Here is a 14688-nt window from a genome sequence, read left to right on the forward strand (position 1 = left end):
ATGATATCCTGAAAAGGCAAGAAGTGATTTCTTCTCTCTCTCTCTCTCTCTCTCTCTCTCTCTCTCTCTCTCTCTCTCTCTCTCTTTCCCCACTACCTCTCTCTCAACCGAAAATCATTTTAGGCCATAAGAAAATGAAAGGCATTGTTGTCATGGCCTGGACCGTAGCAAATGAAATACATCATGGGCTCGGGAGCTGAAAGCTACACTGAAGCTGTTTTATTCTGGTGCTTTGGAATGTAGTCCACATGAGAACATAAACAATGCCAAATCTGTACGAATTAATAGGCCGGGCTTGACATATTTCCTTTTGTCTGAGGCCAAACAGGCGGGGGTGGGGTGTGGGAGGAGAAGGGAGAGGGAATCTTATTTGATTAAAAAAAAAATCCAATAATCCAGTTGAATAGGAGGAGTGTGTGTGGCAAACCTTCTCAGAAGGAAAGGTCTCCGGCTTCCAGGGCGAGCGAGCCAGCCGTCCAGCCCTTGAAGTCTCATCGCTTACTATGATCAAAATGCTTTGGGGGTGGGGGGGGCAGGGGTGGGAGCGGGAGAGAGAAAGAAAAAGAGAAAAAGGTCTCCGTAGAATTGTTTGCAAACTGCAAAGTGCTTCAGCGGCTGACAAGAAAATGCTGGAAGCTGGAAACCTATTCCCAGGCAGAGGTCTTCTCTGTCACCTTGGTGGGTGAATAATTGTGCCTTTTGCATACGCCTTGTCATCAGCAGCAGGAATGAGGGGGCCCCAAGGACCGCCCTGGCAGCTCGGGTGTTGCACCAGCAGAGTAAATTAAAACACGGATTAGAGCAAGTATGATTGGGGATGACAAGCAGGGCGGGTGGAGCTGCAGAAAGAGCTGGGTTGCCCATCTGGTCCCTGGGAAGCCCACGCAGAGCGGCTTTCTCCCAGCCTGCTCCAGCTGCCCTTCTGAAGGGGGCATTTAGGAAGCCTTCAGCCACTTCCTGGGACTAAGAAAATTAGTTTCCCTTCTTTACAAGTTCAGAAATACCACCAGCTGCTGCCAGGTACTGGAGGGTTTGGTGCAATATTCACCCTCCCCACCGCACCCCTCCACCACCATACTCAGTGAAAGGGAAAGGTACTCAGTTCCTGGTGGGGTTCTTTGATGGGCAGGGCCACCTCACTTTGGTGACTTGTGACTTCAGAGTAGTAGCTTTCAGGACTGAGGAAAGCAGGGTACCCTTGGCATCCCTACCCATCTGGCCGTCTGGGTGAGAAGCTGTTGGGGGCTGGAGGGATATCGCTGAGGCACCCTGGGGACATCAGTGAAAAAACATGAACCACGTGGTAGAACTGGCTTCTAGGACAATACCTGATCCAGTCCCAGACAGCACAGTATGGGGTTGAAATCATCTCTATCCTGCTCATCCAGCCATGAGTAGAGAAGAGCTGGGACAGATGAGGGCCACCATCATACTGTCAGAGGCACTGGATGAAGTGGCAGTGGCCTGTGTTGAACCCCACCCTGCTACAACTCTATGTGTGGATCTGAGCCTCACCTCTTCCAGCTTCCTGAAGAAGAAAACAGAGGCCTAAGAAGTTCAACAATCTGCTCCAAACCCCACAGCTGAGTAGTGGGGACTATCACTCCCTCTTCTGTGTCCAGAGCCTGCCCCTCCCGGCCCCTGTGTGGGAAGACTGGTTAGATTTAGAAGTACTAGACAACTATACGCTGTCCAGAAGCCTGTCAGCACAAAGGGATTGGTACAGATGAGAGGGGGAGGAAGAGTTGGGGGCAAGAAGTGGACAATGCAGGGTGGACTGCAAGGATAATAAACAGAGGGTCACGTCAAAGGAAACCCAGGGGCATCCCCTGCCTTATTGGACTGTGGAACAGCCCAAATCTGCAGTGTAAGCCTTCCACCTCTGTTCGCGCCCCCCCCCCCCCCCACACACACACACCCATAACTGCAAAGAGAAATTCCTTTCTTCCTCCCCTCCAGCATCTTCTTGGCCAAGTAAAGACATTGCCAGACAGGTGAGCAGGAGGTAAAAGATGAATATGACTTCGTTGAGTGATACCTCTGCAGAGAATCTGCACAGAGAATAAGTGCTTTGTAACCAGTGTGTGCAATAAGGGTCTAGATTCTGAGACCCCCAAAAAGGGGCCAGCAACCTGGGGCACCAAGGAGAGAGAAGGAAAAATCACACGAGAAAGATCCCATGATTCGTGTTGCTTCTGACATGATTTCTCTCATTGAAGGTCATTCCATTTCTCTCATCTCTCTCATTGAAGGTCATTCCAAAAAGGAACACTAACTCTGGATGACACCTCTAGTTCTCATTCTTCTGGGGAGTTGATGGAGTGGAAATGGTTTCTCCTGAGCCTGCAGAGTCTTGGTTGACCTCAGCTTAAATTAATTCACATGCTAATGGCATAGCACAAAGATTCCTGTTCTGAGCATCTTCCCACACAAAGGTGGTGGTGCTTTGGCACAGGTACGTAGACCACATCCTTGCTCACCTGTGTGCCCTGCAAAGAAGGAATTGTCTCTCACTCACATCTCAGTGACTAGGAACCAGCTCAGGACAGCTTGAGCCATTAACTCTGGATTATCTTGTATGGAGAACAGTCTTCATCACATCAGAGACCAAAAAATCAGATAACCAAAGGACCAAAACTCACCAGATTGCTCCATGACCTTGAACACGCAGTAGAGCAACAAGAAAATCCCCTTCTGAGAAATCTCACGGCAAGGATGTTGGTGACACTTACCCATGCCACAAAAGAAATGCTCACATTTAAGCCACATGAAGGTCTGATGGGAAACCTATTGCCCATCAATGAACTTCTAGCATCTACTCTTCTCTCTTACTCCTGCAGAACATTCTTGGGCACCTTCCCCAACTCTGCAGATTATAAGATGGCTGTTCTTTCTGCTCAGACCTGCAGTTTGGGAGTTATTTGAACTCTTTCCTTTCTCCTACACTCAACATTCCATCTTCAGCAAGTCAGGTCAGTTCCACCTTCAAAACTCCAGCCATCTCCACAGTTACTGGTCCAAGATACCATCCTTATTGGTTGGTTATATTATTCTTTCAAGAGCATCTTGTTCTATCTGTTTCTTAGCACCTTTAATGAGAATCTCATGGTGGCATTTCATGTTGCCCAGGGTAAAAGTCAAGTCCTCACCATGACTACAAGACCTCTGCATGATTTCTTCCAAAACCTTGGCCTTTGGTGTCTCTCACCCTGTCCCCTTATTCCTGCCACAGGGCTTTTGCATTTGCTATTTTTTTTCTAGATACTCTTCCCCAACAGATTCATGGTTCATGCCAGTTCCTGTCTTCATAGCTCTTTGCAAATGCTTCCCCTAAATGACTAAACACATCACTTTCCATGCTCATCCTGTTGACTTTTTTTCCCTTAGTACTTATCACCTAAATTGTCAATTCTATCAGCTACAGAATCTTAGGATTTAAATCAACCCCTGACACATAGAACATAAACTGAAATAATGTATGGGATAAGAAGGGAGGGGTGCTGGGAAGATAGAAGAGGGTTTAAGGGACATGCCTTGCATACAACTGACCCAGTTTGATCCCTGACACCTTATGGTCCCCTGAGCACTGCAGGGTGTGATGCTGGAGCCCCTGAGTAGAGACTGAGTGGCCTGGGGGAATTCCTAACACCACAGGGTCCCAGCAGCATTGCAATGCCAGTCTTTTGCACTCAGCTTGGTTAGAGTTCCTCCCCACCATTGCCCCACAAAGAGAGAAGGAATGGCTATTTGGTCTAGAATGGGTAAAAATGAATGAAAATCGGTTTTAAGTATGGCTGTAGTTAACTTTACTGAAGTTGATGTATATGTTATGGCTGTGTTAAGAGAATATCCATGTTCTTAGGAAATTCTCAAGAACGCAGATCTACACAACTTCAGGCACACAAATACCCTCATGTGGTTTAAGGTCAAAAATTAGGGTTGCATGTGTATATGTGAGTATGAATGAAAGAGGGCTCACATATCACAAAGTAAAAGGATTAAAAACTCACTGCTGGGTGAAACTAGGTAAAGGGTAGTGTTCTTGGTCCGTTTTTTTCTTTTTTTTTTTTTAATTTTTGTAACTTTTCTGTCACTTCTATTTGAAGTTATTTCCAAATTAAAAGATTAAAAAAACAAAACATCCCCTGCTGCTCAGGATTATGATTTGCATGTTAAATTAAAAAGAGGCTTGTAGGGAACCTGATCAAAGTGGAAGAAAACAGGAGATTGACCTTAAAACCAACAAGAAGACAAAGCTCCGGCAGCTGGCAGTTCAGAAGATTGGGTTGGAGTCTGTCGGGTTTTCTTGCTTTTTGGTTTTCTTGGTTTTGGTGTTTAAGTTTCTTGAGACTCTGAAAGATGAGGTTTCATTGTAAAGTATGAGAACACTTGGAAGACAGTCCAGAGTAGCTTGCTTGATATCTGAGATGTATCTAGACTCAGAGGCAGGGGTCTTCTTTGAAGCAGGTCAGCGTTTCAGAGCCGCCCATGTTAATTGTACACAAAGAAATAAAACACTTAAGCAAACTTCAATCTAAGGAGATTTGCATAAAGGATTAGGACCCATTGGCCTTCCAAAACACTCCTGCGGCAGAAAATGGGTGCGTCTTGTTCTCAGATCCCCCAAATTTCTTTGTGCGCTCACTGAAGTCCGAAATAATCCTTTCTTCATGCACACCTTCTCTCTAAGCCTCCCAGGCTTGTGGTCTCAGAGCCAGGGATCATTCTGCGCAGTTGATGGGGGTTTTCCCTTCATTAATTTCTCTAAGAAGATTACCCAGTGCTTGTTTGTTGTTGTTGAAGCAACTAATTTCCCTAAAGCTCTTTGTTTTTCCAACTGGTTTACACTTTAATGCCCTTGATTGAATTTCAACAACAAGGGATCAACTTGACCAACCAACTCTCTTCAGGAAGAAAACACCAAGTGAGAACTTAGTGCAAACTTTTTTTTTTAACCTCAGGCCGGCCTGCCTTAAAAAAAAATCTAGGAGTTATTTGCAAATTAGTGGCTCCCTCAGTCTGGTTTCTGCCTGGTTTCCGCCATCCTATGAAAGGGAGTTGCTTTTTTTATACACTCTTGCTATGCTCTGGGAACCACCCCACTCTGTCCCATCCTGCAGCATCCTTGGTTCAGCTGGCTTTCCCTTTCTTTCTCTGTGGCTTCTTTCTGATAGCGCTTGTGTTCCACACATCTGAGCCTGGGACTGCTGAGCGTTCCTAAGAGCTTGCACTGATATTTTTGAAGCGAATCAGAAACCTTTCATCTGACCTGGCTGGGAAATCTATTCTTACCCAGATAAGTGTGTGAGCCCCAACCCCTCCACTCTGATTCTCAGCCATTTCAATGTTCCTGCCAGTTAATTACCATGATTGGTTTGTTTAATTAGCATGAGGAACACTGGCGCTTTCACACGGATTGGTAGGGGGTGTGGGGGGGGGGCTCTATTTACTTGGAGATGCAGTTGGGCCCTCCAGGCACCCCAAGGACAGCTGCCTGCCTATTGAGGGCTAGGGTTTGACTTCACATCTCTGGGGAGTTACTTCTGCCTTAAGCACCTTGAAGATTGACCCTTGAACTTTCTAAGCCCAACTGGCTATTGATATTCTGGACTCTGTCAGAAGAAAGGAGATGGGGGTCCTGCCCCCCACAGAGGGCCTGGTGGGAGGCTAGTGCTGGGCATAGACCCCCTAGTCCATCACTAGGCCCCAATCTGAGTGACAGAGTCCTGCCTGGGAGCCCGTTCTGAAGGCAGGATGGGGTAAAAAAGGGGCGGGGAGGGAGACCCCCACTGTTCTGTTGCAGGAATGTTAAGCCCCATGTGATGCGTTCCTTCCACTATTAGTAAAGTGAATGTAAGATCCAAGGGGCCACATTATACAGGCCTGGAGCCAGACTATCTACTCAGCACAGGGCTGGACCTGTATAGAGCCCCCGCCACTGGGAAAGCTTCTAAACCAGGATTTCAGCTCATCCAGGCACCAACCTGGCAGAAACTACCACGGGGGGAGGAAGTGTCATCATCCAAGAGTCCAGTTAAAGACAAGTAGTTTTGTGCCCTGTTCAGTTCAAGACATAATTGCTGAATTTAACTGGTGAAGGCCTGTTAGGCTATACAATACTAGCATTCCCCAGGGAAGGAAATGGATTTTGTTTTGTCTGGGGGTCATACCCAGCGATACTCAGGGGTTGCTACTGGTTCTGCACTCAAGTACTACTCCTGGCAGTGCTCAGGAGTTCATATGGGATGTTGGATAGAACCCAGGTTGGAAAGGAAAATGCCCTACCTGCTGCACTATCATTCCATTCCCAGGGAATAGATTTTGGACAAGGTTCCTCTTAAAAACCTTGGAAATTTAGAGAGGGGAAACCCCAACAAAGAAATTCCACATTCCAAAGGTGAAACAGCCTAGATTTCAATTTGATGACCAGAATTGGGCTTTCCTTAAGATATTGCAAAGGAAAAGATGGGAAGGTCCAGAATTCTAAGTGCCTGGGATGGGAAATGGAGACCTGAACATATTCTTAGGTCTCCATCAGGCAGAGTTTGAAATGACTTCCATTGAAAGTGCTCCAGAGCGTGACTCACGTCAAGGATCCCTAGAAGAATAACATTGGAAATCTATTTGTAAACATTTTGGTTAATACAAACATAGGGAAGACCCTGTTTAGGGAATTATGTGGATAGGGGAAAAAAATCTCTCTAGGAATTTTTTCTTATTTATTTTTTTCTTGTTATTTGCTATGATTTTTTTTTTTAAGAAATTCACCTCATTTTGCCTCTGATGTGGCATAGCTGAGGGTTCAGGTTTGGCTGAACAATAACCTATTGTACCCAATCATCTAATTTAATGAAACAGAATGCACTCAATCTTTCCAAATACAGCTCTAGTGCCCAGCTATTGATCTGACATTATCCAGGCGTGTCTTCTTGTCCAAGTGTTTTAATAATCTAATTTTAAGATAGGATTCTTCTTGGAGACTCTCTGCGCTTGACCCGCATGCTTCAAGCTACCTCTCCTCATGTTGGACTAATGGCATGAGAAGGAGAATGAGCGGAGGGTAGGTGCCTGGCATGAGCCAGTGGGAATGAGGCATCATTACTTAACCATTACCAGAACTTTAGGAAGTCTCTGTTGTACCAGAGCCTCAATGAATAATTAAAAGAAGTGTTGCCGTCCACTTTAATTAGATCCACTTTAATTTAAAATGCAGTGCATTTTAAAATCTGTGTGGGGGGTGGGGGCTGGGAACTGTGTCCTCTGGGAAATGCATTGTCAGGGAGAAAAGGAACCCTATGTTTGGGCAACAGCAGACACTTGTACCAAGAATCCGCCTATTGTTCAGCATGGAATTAGGGATTTTAAAAGGGTGCTCCCCACCTGCCCTGGGGAAGATAGCAGCCCCCTATTACCAGAGTCAGTTTTCTCTCCACCCCATCCCCTGGGTACGCCCTCCCCAGCCTGGGAGCTAGAGCCTCTGAAGCTGCCCAGCTCATCACTGCTAGCCAGCAGAGCCAACTCCCTGTGAGCGGCAGCCGCTAATAGAGCGGTGCTTGACATCACATCTTGAACCTGAATTAGCAAACAGCCACGTGGACTCTTGGGGGTCAAGCTTTAAAGTCATATTTATGACCCAGGAAATCATTTTTGGTGACAGTGGTGACAAATGCTGAGTACAGGCCCTGTATAAATACATCTAGGAATGTTGCCTGACACGCACGCACTGGAGCAGCCCAGGCACTCTCACCCACAGCAGACTCAGATGGAAGGTAAGGGGTGTGTGTGTGTGTGTGTGTGTGTGTGTGTGTGTGTGTGTGTGTGTGTTCGTGTGTTCGTGTGTTCGGAGGACTTCACGTTTCTCACATGACTCTTCAAAGTGTGAGAGAATCCCGCCCCCGGGCCCCCCATCCCCTTCCACCCCCTCCCCCCAACCGGGGTAAATGTTCTCAAGCTTGACAACACATTAGGATTATCTTTCATTTATTTTAGATTTTTTTGGGGGGGAGGTGGGGGTCGTGCCTCTGCACTCAATGGTCACTTCTGGTAGGACTCAGAAGACTACATGGAGTGCCAGGTTTGACCCTTGGTCAGTTGTGTGTAAGGCAATTGTGTTACCTGCCTTACTATCTCTCTGGACTTGGAATCATCATTTAAAAGAATTAAAGATCACAGTTTGGGGGAAGTTAGATCTGATATCAAATTATTTAGTTTTCCCCTAAACTTCCCTGGGACTCTGAATAACCAATTTGTTCCTCCACCTTATTATGTAATTTTTTCTTTTTACCTAACAAAAAAAAAAAAGAAAGAAAGAAATCAGCTCTTCCCTGTCTTAAAGAAAGCTCAAATGGTGTCACAGCAGGGAGAAGGAACAACAGGACCACAGAAGGGTTATGGACAGGCTGGGATGGGGGTGGTGAAGCAGCCTTGCCAAATAGAACAATAATATGGGAGCTCTTGTAAACCAAATCATCTCAATACAAATGCAAAGGGGGGGGGGGTGGTCTACTGTTAGAATTTACATTCCAAAACAAAAAAAAGTGTACTGATTCTTTTTTGTTAGTATATGCAGATATTGATTAATAATGCATCCATGAAACTTGTATACTGTTGTGATGCAATATTATGTCAAAATATTTTTATTTTATTGTTTTGTGTTGGGGTTGTACCTGACACTATTTTCAGGAACCCCTCCTCATAGTGCTCAGGGTTGGAATCAAGGCTGGCCTCGTGCAAAGTAAGGCCTTGACCCCTGTATGATCTGTCCAGCCCCCTTGATAATTTTTTTAAAGAATCACGGATTATAACTTTTAAAAATAAAAAAGTGATCAAAATGCTTTAAAAGTTGTTGTTCCACCAGCTCTCCTAAGACCCATGGAATCCGCATTCCTGAATGTAGGAGCCCAGCAAAGGGGTGTTGAAAGTCCCCTTGTCTGGAGGATAGTGGAGCCAGTAAGGCACATGCCCTGCAGACGGCTGACCTCTGAGCATCCCCCCAACACTGCCAGGAGTGATCCCTGAGCACAGAGCTAGGAATAGTCCCTGTGCACCACTGGATGTGACCCAACACTATCCCCACACCTGCTACTAAAAAGAAGAGTTGCTTTTATAAATTCCCAGGTGCACCAATATATGGTCAAACTGGACTTCCGGGCATTTTGGAGTCTGAAACAGGCTGCTCAGAGAGGACTTTTCACAACTTCAATGTGGGATGTCTGTGCTGCGGTTCCTCCCGCATCAACAAAATACAGGTTTCTCTTCTGAGAAACATGCCCACATGGGAAAACCCTATTACCCAGATATGGTTGACTCTGGACGCCCCCACCCCACACCCTGACTGTCTTCAGGAAGGTGCTTCTCCATGCCCCCACCCCCCTTGAAGGAGTCGGCACAGGAGACTGCCCTTTATCTCCTATTTAAAACACAAGCAATGACTGAAATTCATTTTCAATTTATTTTCCAATCATATGAAAGGAAAAGAGAGGAAGATTATTCTATTGAATCTCCTGGCTGGTAAAGGCTGGGAAGGCTTGTTCTGGACGCGGGCAGAGCGCTGGCGAGTCTACAGGGAGCAGAGTTAATCGAATAAACTAATCTTGGCTGTGGAGATTAACTCTCCATGGCTGCAGGAAGGGGTGGGGCTGGGGGAGCAGAATGCAAATAGCAGAGACCTGGGGTGCTGGAGGCCACTGGGAAGCTCCCTTCCTCACACTTCCCTCCTCAGTCACAGTGCTGGGGCCCCTGGGTGAAGTTCTGAGATGGGGGAGAGGGTGGGGTGTTGTGAAAAGAATCTTGTTTGCCTGCAGAGAATCCAGCCCTGGGAGGGGAGTTTACAGGATGATCTCTGCCCCCCATGCTTTCTTGCTTTTTCCAGGGCAGAGTGGCTGCCCCAAATGCTGGCCTGAGCTTTATTCCAGTATGTGCTGGGGGTCAGTCCTGCTGGATGGAGGTGCCGGGCTCAAAGTAGCTCTGATCCAGCTGGAGTCTCATGCCTTTTGATTTCCTCTGCCAAAGGCATGCATGCAGAGCCTGTTGGATAGTTGTGGGGGAGGAGTTTGAGGGTTGGGGTACAAAGGGGGAGAACACAGGCCCAGGGGAAATCTCCCCCCCCCCCCCACACCACTTGTGTCCTGGCATTCTGAGGGCATCAGGAGGTGGCCAGCTGCAGGTTCCTTGGACCTGGAGAAATCTTCCCACCCCATCCCCCCAAGAGCTGTCTCTGCTCCCTTCCTAGAGGATCAAGCTGAATGCTGAGCCCCAAGGGACTCCCCGCCACCTCCCCGCTCCAGAGACTGAAGCTCTGAGCATCTCACCCTGACAGGTGAGGCAGGGGGAAGTGACAGCAAGGTCCCTAGAGAGACCCAGGAGGCTTCCCTCTGCAACCTGCCCCGAAAGTGCTGAGCCAATCAGAGCACGTTCTTGAAGTCCACCACCCAAACTGGGGTCAGCGCAAAGGGGACATAACCTGCCATCTCTGAAACGGACCCCTTCTGCCTGGCTCCTGCCACGCCTGCCCAGCCTGGCGCTGTCGCTCTCTCCCGACCCCCTCCAAGGGGCACTGCCTTGGTGGCCTTCCAGAGATGACCTTCTGTTCTCTGCAACATCCCAGGTGTCCGCAGCCAGGAGGCAGAGGACAATTGCATTTCCTCCTGGTTCCCACGATCTTAGGGTGAATGCTGACACCTTTTGATGACTGCCCTGTGGCCAGCGCTGAGGACACCAACCAGGCTGGTTTGAAATCCCTGTGGGGTGACATTGGGCAGGTCATGAAAATCTCTCCTCTGCATGATCTAAAAATCAGAAGAAAGAGGTTGGCAGGGATCACGTAGGCAGGCGGTGAGGCCCAGAGGAGGTCGATGCAGACGGAGAAGCCCTCCTGACACTCAGCAAGTCTGAGTTGTCTCGTGGTCTCTGGCACCCCCTCCTATTGGCTTTGTTCAGCCACATTGGTTGTTTCTTTACTCCTGCTGGGTGCCTCAGTGTCTTTGCACATGCTCTTTACTGCTTCCTGCCCAGTCTCTGAGCTGCCTCATTATTAGCGGAAGTCGGACTGATACTTCCCAGCCTTCCGCGGAAACTTATCCTCCCAGAGCCCCAAAGCACTGCATTTGGACTAAGCTAAACCTGCAGATCTGGGGTCACTGAGAGCAGGAGGGCGCTGGTGAGTCCTAGGAAGCAGGATGGCTCTCATGCCAAGGACAGGGGCTGTAGGAGGGGAGGAAGAGATGCGGGGAAGGGCAGCAAAGACAACTGCAGCTTTCAACTTTCCCTGGGCTCCCGTCAGTGGCTCTGTGAATCCGAATCTCTGCTCCCCAAGAAGGACCTGTCTGTGCCAGGTCTCAGTGTGGACCCTCAACCTGCGGACGATTCTCATTCATCCTCTAAGGTGTGTTTCCAGGTGGTGCTGAAGGCTCCTTATTTCTAGGTAGATTGAAAGGGCTCAGGGAGGCTAACTTACTTACCACAAGTCACACAGCAAAGCTGAGACTCAACCTAAGTTCTTTTTTTTTGGTTTGTTTGTTTGTTTTATATTTTTCTTCACTTGAGTACTTAGTTTAGTTTAGTTTTAGGGCCACACTTGGCTATGCTCAGGGCTTACTTCAGGCAAGGCTCAGGGGATTATATTTGGCACTGGAAATTGAACCCTAGTTGACTGCATCCAGGGCAAATACAGGTAGGGCCCAAGAGAAAAGAGATGCTGCTGTTTTCTTTCTTACTCAGCAGGTCTTTGTCTTCTATATCTTCAAGATGATAAAAGTGTAATTATAGATACTATTATACAATAATTATAATAGCATTAACTTTATGACACATGTACTAAGATTATATTACACATATTAAACATAATAATTATTTTTTGTGTCTATGTAAAACTTGGCTGCTACACATTGGGAGATGGCTCAGTGGTCTGGAACCGTCCCAGGTATTCAGAAGCCTGTGGTTGATTCCTGGCACTGCATGGTCCCCAAGAATGGCCAGGAATGACTTCTGAGCCCCAATCTGGGATTAGCACCTGAATACTGCTGGGGCTGGGTGTGGTCCTGAAACAAAACAAAGCAAAAGAATTTTTAAAAAAATAAGCACAAAACAGTAGTTTTTACTGGGATCCGTGGTGGTGGGAAATGGGCACTGGTGGAGGGATGGGTATTTGATCATTGTATAATTGAAACCCAAGCACAAAATTTGTAAGTCTATAACTGTACCTCATGGTGTCTCACTAATAAAAATTAAAAAACAGTTGTTTCACTTAATACTCAACCAAAATGACTGACAACACTCAGTCCATTTGGAGACTTCTCTGTGCTTCCTGATCTTAGCTCATGGGGTTCTTTGCAGTAAGATACTATTCCTACTCCATACCTTTGCCCTGTCTCCCTTAGCCCCCCACCATCTTTCTCTCTCATTCTCTCTCCACTCATGTCATTGAGAACTGAGTGCATCAGCTCTATGCTAGGCATGGAATATACCAAGTCATCTGATTCTCTACAAGGCCATGAGTATATTCCATCATTTGAAGAGATAGCACAGTGAGCAAGGCACCTGCCTTGCCAATCCAGGTTCAATCCCCAGTACCCCATATGGTCCCCTGAACCCCATTGGGCACAGAGCGCAGAGCCAGAAGTAAGCCCTGAGCACCACTATGTGAGATCCCCAACAAATAAACAACAACAAAAGAATGTTCCATCATTAGTACCACTCTTCCCCCCATTTTGTAGATGGAGAAAAGGAGGAATACTGAGGTAGATTGTATTCTGTCCATGTTCATCATAATGTATAAGGAAAATTATCTATTGCTTTTCAACAGTGGGGGGCACTTTGGTAGCTGAAACATGAAGTCCAGGGGCTGGAGTGATAGTACAGAAGGTAGGGTGTTTTCCTGGCACACGACCAACCCAGGTTGAATTCCCAAATTCCCAGCGTCCCATATGGTCCCCCGAACACCGCCAGGAGTAATTCCTGAGTGCATGAACCAGGAATAACCCCTGTACATTGCCAGGTGTCACCCAAAAAGAAAAAAAAATCTTTAGGGGCTGGAGAGATAGTATAGTGGATAGGGCATTTACCTTGCACGTGACCGACCAGGGTTTGATTCCCAGCATCCCAAAAGGTCCCCTGAGCACCTCCAGAGTAATTTCTGAATGGCTGAGCCAGGAGTAACCCCTGTGCATCACTGGGAATGACCCAAAAGCAAAACAACAACAACAAAACCATGAAGCCCACCACACAGAGCTCCCAGAGTTGCCCTCTTCATGAAACATATGTTTGGAGGGGTAGCCTGAGCCCTTCCCAAGTTCCCAGCAGGCAATCACTGACCCACCTATGAGGCTGCAGACTTGCTGCATCCCACTACCCAATGCCCAGCTGGGGCCCTATCTCTTTCCTGCAGCTGGCTCTGCCTTGGGCTGCTGTATAAAACCCTTCTCCTTACCTTTGGCATCTCCTGCACCTTCCGTCCATCTGCTTGCCTGTCTATCCTTGCCCTCACCATATCTGGCAAGCATGTTGTTTCCTACTCCAAGACAGAGCCATGGGTTCCAGCACTGGTGCTTGAGAATTCTGCATTTGAATCTTGAATCTGACACTTCAGGCTTTGTGACATTGGTCAAATCACTATAGACATTTTAGAGCAGAAAAATGGAGGGGGGGGTGCTGGAGCTATAGTACAGTGGGTAAAGCGTTTGCCTTGTACGCGGCAGACCTGGGTTTGATTCCCATGTGGTCCCCCAAGCCCTTCCAGGAGTAATTTCTGACTGCAGAGCCAGGAGTAACCCCTGAGCATTGCTGAGTGTGACCCAAAAAGCAAAAATAAATAAATAAATAAAATTGAAAAAAATGAGAGATAGTTCTTTTGAAGGCATGAGTCCTGTGTTTACTGTCTGCTAAAAAACAGCAAGTCATTATTAGTATCATCTCCAGAACATTCTGTCTTTTATCTTCTATTAGACTTAGAACACCAGCCTTAACATCAGAATCCCCAGGCGAGCCCTTTAAAAACCCAGAAGATCAGGAGGTATACTTGGGGATTTTGATGCAATGGGTTTAGGATGGAACCAAAGAATCAATCATGTTTTTCTTACTGTGATAAAAAGATGAGATAATATCTATGATTTTAATTATTTCAAAGTATGCAACTCAACAACATTACACAGTCACACTATTGTGTGACCATAACAATTCTTTGTACCCAAAACTTTTTCATTATGCCCCCAAAACTCTACCCATTAAACAGTAACTATCCCTTTCCATAAGTCTCTGGTAAGCCCCTCTATTTCCCATCTCTATGCATTTGCATATTTTAGGTTCCTCATGCAAGTGAAACCAGACAATATCTGACCTCCTATAACTGACTAATTTCATCTAGCATTGTGCTGTCAAGGTGCAATGTGCATGCACCAAAATGCAGTCCTTTTCCTGGCTGAATAATACTCTCAATATATGTACATATCCCCGTTGAGTTATCCATTCATCTGCCAGTGATGATTTGTGCTCTTTAAACCTTTTGGCTAATATTCTACACAAGAATCTACTCTGCTTTCTGTTCTTCTGGGGAAATATATAAGGGCAGAATTGCAGGGTCACACAGTATTTTTGTGTTAAGTTCCTGAAAAAGCTACCAAATTGTTTACCAAAGCAGTGATCTTATTTTCACGCCTAACAACAATAATCTCACCAAAATTTATTATTTTCTAC

This window comes from Sorex fumeus, unplaced genomic scaffold (assembly GCF_029834395.1).
Source record: "Sorex fumeus unplaced genomic scaffold, SorFum_2.1 ptg000122l, whole genome shotgun sequence".
NCBI classification, from domain to species: domain Eukaryota; kingdom Metazoa; phylum Chordata; class Mammalia; order Eulipotyphla; family Soricidae; genus Sorex; species Sorex fumeus.